At 38.3% G+C, this 16,603-nt stretch overlaps 1 pseudogene; it reads left to right on the top strand.

Moving 5' to 3' along the window:
• The first annotated feature begins 1,750 nt into the window (after positions 1-1,750).
• Positions 1,751-12,851, top strand: LOC149302845 (protein adenylyltransferase SelO, mitochondrial-like; annotated as a pseudogene).
• The last annotated feature ends 3,752 nt before the right edge of the window (positions 12,852-16,603 follow it).

Genomic DNA, 16,603 nt, shown 5'->3' with positions numbered 1-16,603 from the left:
AACTGTCTGAATGAGGGAAAGTATTAATTAGTGTGTGGATGAATTGTCTGAATGAGGGAGAGAATAAATGCTTATGTGAATGAAAGAGTGACTGTAAAAGTGTTTGTATTAATCATAGATATATAATTGGACTGTTTGGGGACAAAGTTGACTCATGCTGGGCTGTTTGGGGACAAAGATGGCAAGTCTTATTTGTGTTATCTGGGTGCTGGTCAGGTTCTATGTGGCCAGTGTGGACGCCAGGGCTGGCTTTAAGATGTACAGCCTGTGATATATGCTTGTAATTTAGGGGGTTTTATCTATACCTTTATTGCTGAGTTCTGCAGTGCTGTTTCCATGTGTTTTTGATCTATACCATCAGTGCTGAGTTTACATGTGATTTCCAGTTGATCTATACCTGCATTGCTGGGCTTATGTGTTCTGTTGATCTATATCTGCAATGCTATGTTTCCATACATTATTATTGTATACCTGCAAATACAAGATTTGTTTGTCTATGTCTTCAGTGCTGAGTTCACATGTTAATTTCAATTGATCTATACATGCAAAGCTGGGTTTGTGTGTTGATCTATCCCTGCTATGCTATGTTTCCATACATTATTTATGTATGTATTTATATAGGTTTATATGTCTTATTCGGTTGATCTATACATGCAAGTGCTGTTTTATGTGTTGTTTATTTGATCTATACCTATTTTATGGTGCAGGAGCGAAGGGAGTGATTGCATGCTAGGGAGCGTGGAGAGGGGCCCAAGGAAACGGTTGCTTAGGGTCCAATTTTTTTCAATATAAAATGTATTGGCAGCAACGCCTAATATTTATATATATATTGGAAGCAGGGGCTAATATTTATATATACTGGCAGCAGGGACTAATATTAATAAATATTGGTAGCAGGGGCTAATATATATATATATATATATATATATACATATATATATTGGCAGCAGAGGCTAATAGTATTATATATTGGCAGCAGGGGCTAATATTAAAGAAACTGCCAGTTCAGCTGTTACTTTGAAATCATAGTCTTTACTTCAAAGAGATAAGTACATATTGTGTAGTTAAAATGCATGTCTAACATATATATATATATATATACATACACACACACACATATATTTTTGTGTGATCTCATGGTATTCATAGCGTATCCTTGAACGGCAGAAATAAAATGTGGTCACCCTACTATACACGTGAGCCAAGCATGGCGTGTCCGCATCTCCAGTACAAGAGAGTGAAGCATAATCATGGCAATTACTCGCTTTTCTTATGCTCTGGGTGCTTTTTGTGAACGTTTGATGATAATACTACGGCCTTTATGTTTTGCTCTCGAAAGATGGAATCAGTCACGGTGTTGTTCGCGGGACATTATTATACAAAAGCTATCATTAGAACTAAGAGTGCGAACAGGAAAAGTTCTAAAACAACAAAGAACGTATTATTTTCGTGCGCGCGTTTTTGCTTTTATTTTGGAGAAAATTAACTAACGTCGCGCGCGCACACAGCTTTATTTTAGAACTCCCAACAACACTGGAAACAGGCATTTATTGACAGCTGCGTAGGTATTTAGAACTCTGTACGTCACGATGACTCGGCACATGCATGTGACACCGGTGTTTATGTTTACTGTGTACGGGGCACGCGGATGGCCTCGAGCTTGGGGCGCGCCTGTCATTTGTTGCTAGGTGCAGCAGGGTCTGCTCCGCGAGGGGCAACACGCGGGACCCCGGAGAGGAGAAGTTCGTGGATGTATCCTGTCCTCGCCGGAGCTTTCGCCTTAATGAAGCGCGGGGTGCTCTCTGTCGCGTCTCCGGTGTGCGGGCCGGGCTCACGCTTTCACGCTTTGACACTCGATAACTTAGCTCTGCGCTCGCTTCCCGTGGAGCCAGGAGACGGGACTGAGGAGGAGGAAGCTACCAGGTCGCGACAGGTTTCCGGAGCCTGCTTCTCACGGGTCCGGCCCACCCCAGTCGTAAACCCGAAGGTGGTGGCTCTGTCCCGGCCAGCATTTGCGCTGCTGGGCCTGCACCTCGGAGAAGAGGATGAGAAGGAGGCGGCCGAGTACTTTAGCGGCAACCGGCTGCTCCCGGGCGCCGAGCCTGCAGCTCACTGCTACTGCGGCCACCAGTTCGGCAGTTTCGCCGGCCAGCTTGGAGATGGGGCGGCCATGTATCTAGGGGAGGTCCTGGCTCCTAGCGGGGAGCGCTGGGAGATCCAGCTGAAAGGAGCCGGTCTCACACCCTACTCCAGGCAAGTCATCGGGGTCGGTATCCGCTGCAATGCGAGACACGGGAAACTGCGCATTACAGGCACACGAACCTGCAAATCTGATAGGTCTATGCAAAACAACTGTTTCCAGGCCCAAATGTATAGACACAATGTCACTAGACAGCCGTCTCCCCACAATCACAAAGGTGAAGCAGGCTTTTAGTCGCCATGGCGACCTGGTTCCTAGGGTTTGTGACTCCAACCCGAGTTGTATAGCGTAGGACTAGTGTGCTACAACACATATCATTGCCATCTCATTGACGATTTTGTTAAATGTTTCACAGGAATAAAAGAAAAAATGCTAACTATTTTGGCACCAAAATGGCTCTAACATACCTTTTGCTTTTTTTGCTGTAGTTGACTATACTATATGCACTTAGTAGCACACAGGCAACTTTATGCCTGATATAACATTGGTCAGTATATCCATTATAGTGTCTCATTATAATAAATGTTCGAGACACTATCCCGATTTTCAATTTGACATTGTATTTGTTATATCTTAATTTTTGTGTATTATATTCACATTTCAACACACTACAGCTAGGGCCTGAAATTTGCTGTCTGTTACAGAGGATATTTAAAGAGCTCTCTACCCCCAAAGATTTTATAATATTGTCCTACTCGGACACGTTCATACTAACAATTGTGACATCCGCTGCCATACTCTTAAATGCACATACCCCTTTCAGTCACACACGTCACACTCATTAAGTCACTCTTAGCTACACACATGCTTCCCTTGATCAGCTTATTTCTGTCAATCGCCTGGGTCATGTGACTGCATTACATGACACTGTCTATCTCTCATAATGATGGGGGAATAATGAAAGACTGGGTCTCTCTCTGTATGAAGGTAGTATGTTTACTTTTAGTCTGTGGGTGGAATTGCTGCCATAATTTCAAGTTTTTTTGTGTTTACGGCAAGAATTGCAAGTCGTATACAGCTGCGTTAGCCTGAATATATTTGTCAGATTAATGATGTTCTAGAGTTTACTTAGGGCCTGTTTTATGCATAACCTAATAATCGCCTGTTGGGAACAAGGTCACTCAGAAAACATTGCTTAAAATTGGTTGTGTATTCAAAACACTTTTACAGTTGAAAGTAAAAATAAAGGAGAAAATGTGGCATGTTGGGTGTATTAAATACTGTGTGAAAAGAACTAGCACATACGAGTTAACCTAGAATTCAGAGGCTGTAGCCTGCTGTACAAATATTACAATATATATATTATAGTGAAACAAGGCATGTATCAAATAGATCAATAAAACATGGAAAGTAACAAGATTTAAACTTTCTCATCTTGTATATATTACACTATATGCCCCCCAACCCCACCAAACACCTTTGGGATGAACTGGAATTAAGTTTTGCGAGCCAGGCCTTCTCATCCAACATCATTGCCTGACCTCATAAATGCTATACTGGATGAATGGCCAAAATTCCAACAAACACTCCAAAATCTTGTGGAAGGCCTTCTCAAAAGAGTGGAAGCTGTTATAGCTGCAAAAGTGAACCTACTACATATTAATATCTCTGTATTTAGAATGTGCTGTCGTAAAAGTCCCTGTTGGCTGTCCACATAGTGTGTGTATGGATGGATGTATATAGTTTTGGTCAGCGACACCCTTTGCTAAAGAGCTCAGTGACTTTAACTGTGACACTCTCATAGGATGCTTTTGCCACAAGAAAGTTCTACCCCAGTTCACTATGCTATAATTGTAAAATGGAAGCATGTAGAAGTAACAGCTTAGTCACAAAGCAAGAAGAGACCACGCACGCTCACAGAGCTGGCTGTCAAGTGTTAAAGTGTCTGGCATGTAAAAATATCCGGTCCTCCATAGCATCACTTGCTACACAGTTCCAAGCTGCGTCTTAGACGCAACATCCGCACAAGTGCTGTACCTTTTGGACCTTCATGAAATTGATTTCAACCTGAAGAGCAATATGCACAATGCCAAGTATCAGCTGGAGTGGCACACAGCCATTGTATTATGGAGCAGTGGAAACGTGTTCACTGGAGCGATGAATCATGTTTCACTGGAAGTCTGATGGACGAATCCAAGTTTGGCAGATGCCAGGAGAGCGATACCTACTAGAATACATCTGCTCTTAACCATGTTGAACAACTTTTGCAATGAGTTGAAGTGCTTATTGCAAGCCATACCTGTGGTTTTGGACTGGGATGTCCAACAAGCTCATGTACCTTTTGTATGTTACTAAATCTATGATTTCGATAACATAATATTTTTTAATGTATATTTTTATATCTGTACAAACTGGAACTAAAGAACCAATTCATATCCAATTTCCACCAATTTTGAAAACTAGTAGTAGTTCTGCTGGCCATTATGTTAAATAATTCTTCGGTCAAGTAACATTTTACCTCGTAATTTTCAGCACTTATCCCGTGATGCACAAGCAGGTACTGATGGGATGTTTATCATAAAAAATGAAAAAAAAATCTTGAAAGTTTGTTTTTATGTCATTAAGCCTTTAGTGAAAATTATAAAATGACAGAACTGCTGAGGTTTAATTGCTTACTAGATAATTTCATTAATGTTTTGTGGAACAGCAGTTTTAACGAGAAGCTATATTGGAGCCTTTGTATTTCTGCTTGTCTTCTGGGTGAAATGGTTAACGTGGGATCCCTATGTCTTACTTTGTTCATCTTTTGTCGGTATTTTCTCATGGTCTGCTATCACATTGTTCTAACGATACATTTTTGATAACATCAATATAGCGATAATTGCTGTGCACCCAATTTTTGTTTTTTTAAGAATGTTTTAACTTTTTTTTTCACGTTTCCATAAATGTTCTTCTTTCACAGGCAAGCAGATGGTAGGAAGGTTTTGCGATCAAGTGTAAGGGAATTTCTTTGTAGCGAAGCCATGCATCATTTGGGAATTCCGACCACACGAGCAGGATCCTGTGTGACCTCGGATTCTTCAGTCATCAGAGATATCTACTATGATGGAAACCCAAAGAATGAAAAATGCACTGTAGTTTTACGCATTGCTCCAACGTTTCTCAGGTCAATCTAATTTTTAATTTATGTTTTTCCAGTCGTAATTCAGGATTTTTTCATAAGGTGGAATTAAACTAATGTACTTACTTTATATGGGAATTTTGCATAGATCTTATATGAAGGCCTATTTCATCGAATGACATTGAAACACCTTAAATCATCTACATTTTTTTTTTTTAATATTTGATTTTTTAAGTTCATCTAATCAAAACACTAGCTTGCAAATATTTTTTTTAGATGGAAAAGCATTTAAATATTTTTATGTGTAGTTTGTGATTTTGTATTTTTTTTTTAAGTGCATACAGGTTTTAATAAGAATGATCAAATTTTTTTCTTAAATAGGTTTGGATCATTTGAAATTTTTAAGACAACTGATGAGTACACGGGTCGAAGTGGGCCTAGTGTCGGTAGAAATGACATTCGAGTCCAAATGCTTGATTATGTGATTGGCACCTTTTATCCAGACGTTCAGCTTAAATATGAAGGTAATAAGGTGGACAGAAATGCAGCTTTCTTCAGAGAGGTAAGATCCTTTGCTTTTAATGGAGCAAATATGAATGTAACATGACATTCTGTTTCAAGTACTAGCACATTTGGAGAACAGGGAAACATTTGCAATATTTTGTTCTGTTTCTATTCTACAACTGTTATTACTTGAGGAGTACGTGGCTTGTATATTGCCATATGTCTAATAATTACCATTTAAAATGGTAATTAATTTTCTTGGAAATAAGTATCTGCAAGGGGTTTTTTTTTTTTTAAACTGTACCTATAGACTGCTTTTTTCAAACACACTTTATTTTCACACAATTGACCAAACAATAGTCCAAAAAGTATTTTCTAGTGTGTGTGTAAGTCACGTAAGAAGAATGTGTGCTTTTGTTCGGTTTTGACAAAATGGCCAACATGTGGTAGTATCAGGCACTAAACCCTGATTGTATGATTTATTAATCTTCAATGTTAATCCTTATCCAGATAACAAAAAAAACTGCAAGGCTTGTTGCTGAATGGCAGTGTGTTGGATTTTGCCATGGAGTGCTAAATACAGATAACATGAGCATTGTTGGACTTACTATTGATTATGGACCTTTTGGATTTATGGACAGGTGAGTATAGCGTTAGTTAACCCAAATCTGCATGTTGTTGTCTTTCAATGTCTATAAATTGGTTACTGTTCAAAGAGAAATAACTTAAATAAATGTGTGACATTTCCCGCTAAATAACATGCGTTTCTGACTCCTATATATTATTTATATGTAAACCACGGGTGGCACCTCCTTTTAATTTCTGTGACAGTTCCTCATAAAGTGCAAGAACTAAAGCGGTTGAGCATGAAATGTTCTCTATCCCTATAGTTAATGCAATGAAACAAGTTTTGTTGCAAAGTGATGCAGATTTGAGACGGTGACACACACACACACACCCCAGAAGTGGTAGAGAGTTTAGGGGGGGGGGAATAGGGATATGGCCTTGATCTTCAATCAAAGACAAGACTAAGGACTGGTTAAGATTTGAACAGGCAGACTAGATGGATGGGATGACATCCAGTAATAACCATATTATGTTTCTATGGGAAGTTAGGATTTTCTGCTAAATGAAATTTGTAATGTCTTCACAACCTGTCCATTCTATAGATTCTCTTTGTGTTACAGATATGACCCAGAGCATATTTGCAATGGGTCTGATAACATGGGACGGTATGCATACAACAAGCAACCAGAAATCTGTAAGTGGAATTTGGGGAAACTTGCAGAAGCACTTGTTCCAGAGCTGCCATTAGACATAAGCCGGATTATCCTGGATGAAGAATATGATGCAGAATTTCAAAGATGGTACATGCAAAAAATGAGAAAAAAACTTGGTCTGATGCAGCTAGAGCTTGAAGAAGACAGCAGATTAGTCTCAGATTTTCTAGAAACTATGAATCTTACAGGTATGATTTGATAATATTCTTTCACCTGTAACCTTACTATATGTGTCTGACAGTTTTTGCTGCTCCAACTTTGGATGTAAAACATTCTTTGTGCCTCTGTTTCCAGTATGATCACGTTTTGGATGTCTTACTGGTTTGGTTCTGGTTCATAGACCTAAGTTTGACACCTGTGAGATACCCACGAGCCTTTGGAAACCCCCTGCTACTACTCAAAAATTAGCCTAAATTGTATAATGTCAAACTTAGAAAAATGGTAAACCTGCTATCCCTGAAATCTATGAATTTGAAATTAGTCCACAAAACAGCTGATTTTATATTTAATTCCAGGAAAATGGTCACAGATGTTAATACAAAAAATAATGGTTAAATGGTATTAAACAGCGATCAAACACAGAAAACTATACTGTACTAAAGTGAAATTTTCTGTATGAATTTCCAAATGTTAAAGTCCCCTGTCAACCGGGATTCCCCTACATTCCCCTTTTTATAGGAATTACCGTATTTGCTTGATTTTAAAATGACCGCCCCAAAATTTGAATATTAATTTAGGAAAAAAAGAGAGCCTGAATATAAGACTACCCTATAGGAAAAAAGTATTACTAGTAAATAGGTATTTTTTCATATTTAATACAAAACTATGATTGAGAAATATGCAGTTCCTTTTATTTGCCAACCTGCCCCCTAGTTACGCACAGTGCTGCGGAGGATCTGGATCTTAGTCTTTTAGTCAAACCTCTACTTTAGGTCGGATTATAAAATAACCTGATAATTTGCCCTGAAAAAACTTGTCTTATATTTGACCAAATACGGTACCATTCTTTGTCTCTTGGAGGCCACCCATTTGAGAGAAATGGTTGGTAGCCCAGACAATTTACAACACAGCCTGACTGCAAACTGTGGCCTGATATTTTAAAATGTCAGTTGGTTACCTTATACTTAAAGAACTGTTGGTTGATCTACCTATGAGATAGCCCATTCTTATTTAATAAGGGTAACTGGTAGCCTTTGAAGATACTGTGCATGGATGCTCATGATACTTCACTTTATTACAGGGCTCGACAAACCCAGTCGCTAGGTCGCCATTACAACAAGAAACCATTTCCTCGCGCCAAGGGTTTTGCGGGACAAGGGGGTAAAAACTGACCAGGGATACCATTGTGAATTTGTCACCCTATGCTTTCCTGCTGGGGCGCAGTGAAGAGGGTCCTGTGAGGCGGCCAGCGGGGTCACGTAACCCTGCTGGGCGCCTCACTCCATTCACAAGGGCAGAAGATAGGCAACGAAGTGGCAGGTCGCTACTAGGTTAAGGGTGGAAGTGTAGGTATGTATGTATGTATGTATGTATGTATGTGTATACTGTAGTAGTGCCAGATTCTGTCTGTGTGTGTATATATATATAGTGCTCGAGTCGGTATGTATATTGTATTGTAGTGACTGATTCTGTCTGTATGTGCACATAGTGTTAGTGTGTTTTTATGTATGAATGGTGTCAGCCTTTGTGTGTGTGTGTTGTTGGATAGTATGTGCATGTGTATAAGAGTGTAGGGTTGGCGTGTATGGTGTTGTGTATGTTACATACTTATGTAATGCCATACTATATGTCAGCATAGTATGTGTGTACATGAGTGTAGAATGTTAGCGTGTCTGTTACTATAAGGTGTTAGTGTGTGTGTGTAAGAATAATAGTTAAGCATATGTCTTTATGTTGTAAATGACCCCTTGTCATGAAGGGGTTAACTGAAGTACCGTACAAAGTGGTAAAGCACCAAAGAAAGGTGTGTTTCATGTTGTATTGCCTCAACAAACATCCATTAACTGCAGACTAGGGGGTAATATGAAAATAAAAACATAATTGGGGAAGAAGAAAAAAGCTGCCTCCCAGATCCAAGACCCCTGCTTTATTATGTGGTCTGGCCATTTTTCTAGATAAGGTATATTCTGCCATAGAAGTAAAGAAAAAGTAATTTTCTGGTATACAAGCAAGGTGCCCTGATAACCCGTCCTATACCCTGAATATAGACATTTACATAACAGGCATGATTGTGCATTTATTGCTTTATCATCTTTTTGTGCCGCAAGTAAATTAAAGACAGTTTTTATATTCTTTTAGGAGCTGATTTTACCAATACTTTCCGTGTACTTAGCAAATTTGCTGGTAATGACGTTAACATTGAGGATTTCATGGAGATCATAACGGCACAATGTGCTTCCATAGAAGAGTTGAAGGTTACCTACAGACCCAAAATGGATCCTAGGTATGTTTTTTTTAGAGGAATTGCTTAATAGTATATACATTATGTGTACTAAAGCAGCATTCACTTGCATGTGGGGACCGACATAGAAGAATGTTTTTATGTTTTCTTTTTTATTCTAGACAGCTTTCGATGATGTTGATGTTGGCGCAGAGTAACCCCCAGTTATTTGCATTAATTGGGACAAAAGCCAATATAAGTAAAGAGCTTGAATGTATAGAGCGCTACAACAAACTACAAGAGTCCAGTGAAGACCACCTGCTGAGCAATAATAGGATAATTTGGAAAGAATGGCTTCAGAAGTACAGGTTTGTAATCTGTGACTCGTTTCCTGCAGTACTGTGGTCCAGAACTGCAAGAAATCAAATACTAATTGGGAAATCTTATATTTGGTATGAGCATGCATTTATCAAACAATCCTTGGTTATTGGAGGGTCTGGGTGTTGTATTAGCAGTTCACCATTGGTGGCAGTGTCAATACAAAAAAAGATAAATCCAGGAGAATGAGCCATCTAAGCCTCAGGACACAAATTAACCCTTTAAGAGGTCTGGGCTTTGGAGTACTCAGACACTTTTTTTCTGGCTATTCTGGCTGCAATGGTAACAAAAAGCTTTTCAAGCTATGTAAACTACCCATCTGTCAATTCATGGCAAGCCCCTGCCTGAATCCCCTGAAATGTATTATTTGAAGTAGACCATGGCACGTTATCCTGCTGAAAGAGGCCAATGCCATCAGGGAATACCTTGTCCATGAAAAGGGAATACATGGTGTGCAACAATGCTTACCAGTGGCGGTACTACAGGGGTCATAGTGATCACAACAGAGCCCGGTACCCAGTGGACAGCATGGGTACCCTGACCGGACTGTGGCTGCGCAGCCACATACACTGAATCTCAGTTTCTTGTATATGTTCCTCACGCAATGCATGGACCGCTTTTGAAAGGTAATGACCCTGCACACCTGGAACACGCCACAAGAGCTGCAGTCTTGTAGATGCTCTGACATGTAGCCATCACAATTTGGCCCTGTCAAAGTTGCTAAGATCCTTTAAACATTTGTCCATAACTCACTAATCTCTGGGAATTCCCACCAAATATGAAGATAGGTTCCTGGCATTTTTTAAGAACAAATAGTTTGTCCAATTTATTTCTGGATCACTCCTCGGTTTAGATGCCGCTGTTTGTAAAAAAAAAAACAAACAAAAAAAAAAAAAAAACAACAACAAAATGTTACCAGTGTAGCAATACCAACTGAAATCTTAAAAGAAACCATTAACACTACTGATTCTTACTAGAATCAAGTCGTTGTCCCTCACTTTCTGATACATAGTAAGCTAATAAAAGCAGATCCCTGTTGTCTTTCTGTACCAGTAAATCTTATCATGTTAACGTTCGATTGCCTGATCTCTGCTCTATTGGGCTGGGAGATCTTCCTGCAAATACAAAAACTTCAGGACATCTTATATACTAAGGTGGGTTAAAGGTAAAGAATTGAATGTGTAAAATTCACTCATATTGGTGTCATTTGTTGCCTTGCTGGTTTAAAACGACTCCAGTTTCATTCACAAATTAAAATAGATAAATTAATATTTCAAGGTAGTCTATAACGTGTATTTTCTTGCTTGCTTTATTGCTTAATATTAAAGCCTGACTGATTTTCTTTAATGAAAGGTACTAAGTCATATGATTTTGATCCATTTGTTTTGTGCAGGCTTTGGTTTTCCACTTGCTTACAGATGTCCTATGTTCAATAACACGATTAATTCTGAGCAGACCAGATGAATCTGTAATGGTGGATCAGGCAAAGACGACACTTCTGCTCCTGTACTCTGTCAGGGCATTCTTAAAAGAAACAGTTTGGCAATCAAATGTGATCTTCCAATGTATCATCCCCTTGATGAAGCTTTTTCTTTGAGCCTTGTACTTATTAATGTTAATGTGACTTAAGTCTGAGAATTAAAACTTCTCTGTGTTTTCAGCATTCGGTTGGAAAAAGAGCAAGCAAGAGCAGCCGATAGTGATGCTTTTCTTGCTGAGCGTGTGAAATTAATGAACTCAAACAATCCTGCATTCATCCTGAGAAATTATATTGCCCAGAATGCCATTGAGGCTGCTGAAAAGGGAGACTTCAGTGAGGTAAAGTATTTCCAGTGCGATATAGTGATTTACATGCACGCCTATTCCTGTTGAACTAGACTGACTGTCTTTTTAAGATCTGCTTGGAGTGTCTCCAGGTCCCTTAGTCATGTCCCAGTAATAACAAAGACATGCAAATGTAAGCGCTTCAGTCATTGTCTCCAGCTCCTGCTGTCCTGATAAGCCTGGCATTGGGTTGTAGCCCACACAAGCTCGCCAGCTCTAGTAGGGCGTACCCTGAGTTTTTACAACTAGCATAACCAGAGCACTAATCAGTTTAAGCAATCACAGTTCTAGTGCTGGCCCGAGAAACATTGCCTTTTCATAACATCTACAGCCTCACCTTTATCCTTATCTCAGCTTTTTTCTTTTTTTCTTTTTTTTTTTTTCTTTTTAAACCATGCTTTCGTATGCAATTCTTTAGACAATCAAGTCTATTGGTTTTGCTCAAACCGCCAATTACAAATCTGATAGGTATTAAGGTGTTAGTATTTCAACATTAAACAATATTTCAATGGCTGTGTATCCAAGCTAAATATCCACACTGGTGATTATATAATTAATATATATGCGTAACATGGATAATTTCCTAAAATATTGTAAATTAATAAAAATGTCATCCACTTTAGTGATGCCCTTACTTTCCACTTAGAAACTTTGTTTATGTTCACAATAGCTGCTTCCCATCTCCTGGCAGACAGCATTATTATTATTATTATTATTGCTATTATTATTATCTTTTATTTATATAGCGCCAACGATTTACGCAGCGCTTTATACAATACATATATTCAAAGGGTATGACACAAAGAGAATTGACAGACTAAGACAAACCGATACATTAGGTGGGGCATCAGTGCATGTTTGCCCAACATTCTGCCCAAGCACAGATTGAATGCTGCCGTCACCCTTGGTACATGCTAACAATGTAAAATTGCTTTCAGATAAGAGTTCACCACAGCTATTCCCTGTTATAGGAAGTTGTACTTTGGACAGTAGATGGCTTATGTGTTCTCTAAACATATTTCTTAGGTGATACAGGTATTACAAATGTTGGAAAAACCATATCAAGAAGAGGACTTTTGTCAAGAGATTCCTGATGAACCAGAAGAAGCAGGGAGCATGGTTGGTGCTGTTGCTGCCTGCAATTCCACAAAAAAGTCTAGGCTTCCTTATAGCAGCAAGCCTCCACCTTGGGCTACAGAGCTTTGTGTTACATGATCTTCATAATTCCTTGTTGTTCTTCCTCCACTGCTAGAGAACATGAATATTCTTTTGGTAGTGACAAGATCAACAAGCACCCAACTAGTACAGTGTTGGTTGCTAAACATACTTTTGGATACATCCATCTGGTCACAGTGTCAGACTACTATGGCAATAGTTAACATGGCTTCTGGATCCAGATGCATTACAGTATCCACTCGTTTGCACATGAAGGAAAAAATATAAATTCAGAAATCTGACGTATTTTGTCCTGATGGCAACCTTATTGTACTTACAGAAGTATATTAATACGCACACATGAGCTTTCTGCATGAATTGCCAATGTTACACAAGGCAGGCTTTTTACTTTTAATGTCACATCCTTCTATTTTTATAGTGCAATTTTGAAAGGAATGTAAAACTGCTGTATTGAATGTAAAGGCAAGTACTTAGCATTTCAATATATGTTTAATATATAGTTAATTATAATTTCCATGTGGAAACTATCAACAGATCACAGTGGGAACCATTTTGAATTGTATTGTCAAATATTGCCACATTAGAAACTGGATTGTGTTTATTTGCAGGAAGCAAAAGATAAAATAAACTTATTTTAAAGCCCTAGTCTTACTGCATCTCATTTTAGGCCGATATCTATTTAAACCATGTTTTGTGAGGTTACCATAATAACCCTTCATTGATTAACCTCTACATATCATGCTGCACCTTATTACAGAAACATCTCTATGCTCGTATTCTGGGTAAGTGTGAACTCTGTAAGACAGGTATCTGACTGGTGGCAAAACAACTTCCTCAGTTTGTCTGTGATGAATGTTGCAGTTGAATGACTACAGTTAGGGGGCAAAATCTTTCTAAGTCTTTGTTTTTTTACTTTGAGATATACAGTAAATGTAAGAACATGCTTCAAGGCAGGGACAGTAAAGTTTACTGCTTAGAACAAGAATTTCAAATGGTGGATGATTTTTTTTTTCCTTTGGAGCTGCAGAAATCTGTACATTATATGTACAGATTTGCTAAAATGTGTAAATGTTCCTATTGTACAGTTCTGAAGAATCTGGCAATTTTAAATTAATATCGATACAAAGCATATTGTGCTAATGTGTGAATAAAGGTTTTTTTTACTTTATATTCCCTGTGTTGCGATTGTGTTATAGACAACCTAAGCTTCACAATTGAATTGTTTCAAGAACAAAAGGAATAGAACATGTTATATTCTTTCTGTGCTTTTGTTGGGACCCAAACTGACAGGCTTCCACTAACACAAAGAAATGGTAATCATGACTACTGTTACCACCAGAGCATAAAGGATATTTCTCATTGATCATTTTGGATGAATGTCATTCATGGCCGAAGGCACAAAACTATATGCTATGATGTATGTTGAATACCCCCCACCACAGTCTCCGTCCTTAATGTGGGCTGGCACAGCCTCCATAGCATACTTACTTGACACTGCACTTGCTTAAAATTCAGCACGCTGTCCCCTTAAGTGTACCATGACATTTTGGACAATGCTATGCTTCAAAGTTTGTGGGAACAGTTTGGGGAAGACCCTTTTCTATTTAAGAGTGTCTGTGCCCCAGTGCACAAAGCAAGGTCCATAAAAAAATGTTTGGATGAGTTTGATGTGGAAGAACTTGACTGGCCCACATAGACCCCTGACTTCAACCCCATTGAACAGCTTTGGGGTGAACAGGAACAGACATTGCAAGCCAGGCCTTCTCGTCTGACCTCACAAATGCTCTACTGGATGAATGGGCAACAATTCCCACAGAAGCACTCTAAAAATTCCTTGGAAAGCCTTCCCAGAAGAGTGGAAGCTGTTACAGCTGCAAAGGGGGGCATCAACTACATATTAATATCTATGTATTTAGAATGCAATATCATAAAAGTCCCTGTTGGTGTAATGGTTAGGTGTCCCAATACTTTTTTCTATATAGTGTATTTGGCATTGAGCATTCTTCAGGTATCTAAATATACTGGAGGTGTTTGCCATTACTGGAATAAAACCTGCTATAGTTAAGTTCTACGGCTCATAGTCTAGCCTCTCACAAAGTCTAACACCGAAAGAAAATTGCATACAGAGTGCAGTAGTTTATAATAGTACTTTTGTTATGCAGAAGTAATGTGCCACTACTGCATGCTCTTTTAAGCCCCCTTTGTTAAGGCCTAATTTTGGACACCCCAATAACTCCTGGATTGCAAAACTAATTCAGTCTAATCCCCAAGGAAAATGTGTGAATTCTTGGACTAGAGCTAATAGTACTTTGTCATCGGAAGGTAAGTTAACAAAATCAGAACCGAACGGAAAGTAGTGTAAATAAACACAACCCTATTTTACAAATATACAATTTTACATTTAAAAGAGCAATGCTAGAATTTTTAATGGGCTAAAAAAAATTTTTTGTAGATCTGCAAAAATTATCTACTCTGTATGTAGGTATAAAACGTAAACTGTTATCCAATGGAGATAGCTGAAGTTGAAATAAGTTACATTTAGCCAGTTTAAAAGTAATACAAGAATACCAGCTTGTTGCATTATTATTATTATTATTATCTTTATATGATGAACTGCATATTTTCAGAAGCCATTAGCTGACTTGTGATATTCACTTAAAATGATCCTGAAAAAAAAAAAGCATTTTGAGGGTTCCCAATATATACACGGGAAGCCAGTCTTAGGCTTTAAGTTGGTCTCTCTAAAAGATGGTCTCAGTTACAAATATTTTTTCCTTCATCAAATGAGCAAATAGAACAATTGTAATGATTTTTTATTGGCATCGAAATGAAACTAGTTGTGCAGATTTGCATTAACTGTGGGATGGATGTGGATACGGGATTTTTTTCTCATCTACAAAATACTTGACTCATACTCTCGTGATCATTTTAAGCCAAGAGTGAAAGATATGGATTGTTTGATAAGGGTTTAGTTATCTAACCACAGAGATGTGCTTGGCACAGTCTTGTATTTCAGGTTGTTTTCCTGCTTTACAAATAAAAGGGGGGGGAAGGTTTCAGTTGCACCTAATTTCTGCTGTACGGCATTCTAAAATTGAACCTTTATTTACATAATACAGAAATTCATTGACATCAAAGTAGACTAAAATATCAAGTCCATCAAACTGAGCCGCCCACTCCTTCTGTCTGCTGCTTTTCATCCAGAAGGTTAAGGCAGTTTGTTGATGTTGTGAATTTTACTACACATTCCTTGTCCACTTCAAAATGGTAATCAAAAATCTCCTTTGTAAATACATACAGCTTAGTTTACCTGCTCTGCATATTTTTGTGTGCTGCAAAAAAAAAAACCTTATACCTCGGTGCTTGGTTTTATGATATCTTCACCCATATCCCATGCCTGATTAATTAATGTCCACCTACCTGTTTTTAATTAAGTAATTTTAACCCATTATGAGTAATTTTCACAATAAAGATGCAAGTAAAAGGGAGGCAGAACATTATCACCCAAAAGGAAGGAAATTATGGTTACTCGTAAAGCAATAGTAGTCTCTACAGGGCATTAGATATGGTTTATCTTCTAGGATGAGTTTGTGTATTTAGAAAATTCTCTGTATTTCTTTTGGCCAGTAAGAGTTTTGTTACATAAATAGTGCACAGCTATTGCTGATGATGTAGATGTTGAAATATATTTGCCTTCACTACACTATGTAAATTCTATTTCATTTTTATTTTGGAATGAGCAAATGAAATGTCATCACTTTTCCCTGTGCTGTGGAGTACTGTGGTGCTGAATGGGCTAT

This window comes from Sceloporus occidentalis, unplaced genomic scaffold (assembly GCF_023333645.1).
Source record: "Sceloporus occidentalis isolate IW3139 unplaced genomic scaffold, rSceOcc1.0.p SCAF_17, whole genome shotgun sequence".
Classification (NCBI taxonomy): Eukaryota; Metazoa; Chordata; class Lepidosauria; order Squamata; family Phrynosomatidae; genus Sceloporus; species Sceloporus occidentalis.
The sequence above is the reverse complement of the archived record's forward strand: the minus strand, read 5'-3'. Positions and strand labels throughout refer to the sequence as shown.